Raw genomic sequence first — 953 nt, 5'->3', positions numbered from 1 at the left:
GCATGATCTCAGCTCACTGCAACCTCCACCTCCTGGGTTCAAGCGATTCTCCTGCCTCAACCTCCCGAGTAGCTGGGACTACAGGCGTGCGCCACCATGCCCGGTTAATTTTTGTATTTTTTAGTAGAGAAGAGGTTTCACCATATTGGCCAGGCTGGTTTTGAACTCCTGACCTTGTGATCCGCCCACCTCGGGCTCCCAAAGTGCTGGGATTACAGACATGAGCCACCACGCCTGGCCTGCCTATCACCTCGTTCTTATCCCTCTTGTCATATGTCATTGCTGTAATGATCTGTTTCTAGCTTGTCTTCCCCATTAGACTGGGGTCAACAAACTTTTCTGTAAAGGGCTAGATTGGAAATATTTTAGGCTTTACAGGCCATATGATCTCTGTCATGACAACTCACTCAACTCTGCCATGCTAGTTAGCCACAATGCATGAACAAATGGGCATGGCTGTGTTCCAATAAAACTTTATTTACAAAAATCAAGAGTCAAGCTGCATTCAGCCTGTGGGCAGCAGTTCACCAGCCCCTGCCCTGGACTGTAAGCTTCACATCTGTCTGGCTTGCTCTTGAATCCTTTGGGTCTAACATAGTACAGGGAAGATGATGAGAGCCGAATGCATGTTTGTTGAAGAAATGACTCTGTTGTCCAGTTGGAGTGAGGAACAACAGAAAACATGAGAAAGACATACCGATTCTTAGCACCTAGGGAAGTATTGACATGTTGATACCACAGCCAGCACTGCAAGAGTCCTGAGAAGGAAAGGGCAGAAGAATTCAGGGAGGGCTTCCTAAAGGAAGTGACCCTGAATGGGACGTGAAGGAAGGATGGGATTTGGACCATGATAATCATGGCATTTACGAGTTCAATCATTAATTCCTCCACTCATTCAGGGACTTTTTTCAAATGTCATATAGGTGTTTACAAAACAAAGATGAACATGCAGT

The sequence above is a fragment of the Pongo abelii genome, chromosome 8 (genome assembly GCF_028885655.2).
Source record: "Pongo abelii isolate AG06213 chromosome 8, NHGRI_mPonAbe1-v2.0_pri, whole genome shotgun sequence".
NCBI lineage: Eukaryota > Metazoa > Chordata > Mammalia > Primates > Hominidae > Pongo > Pongo abelii.
Note: the sequence above shows the minus strand (reverse complement) of the source record.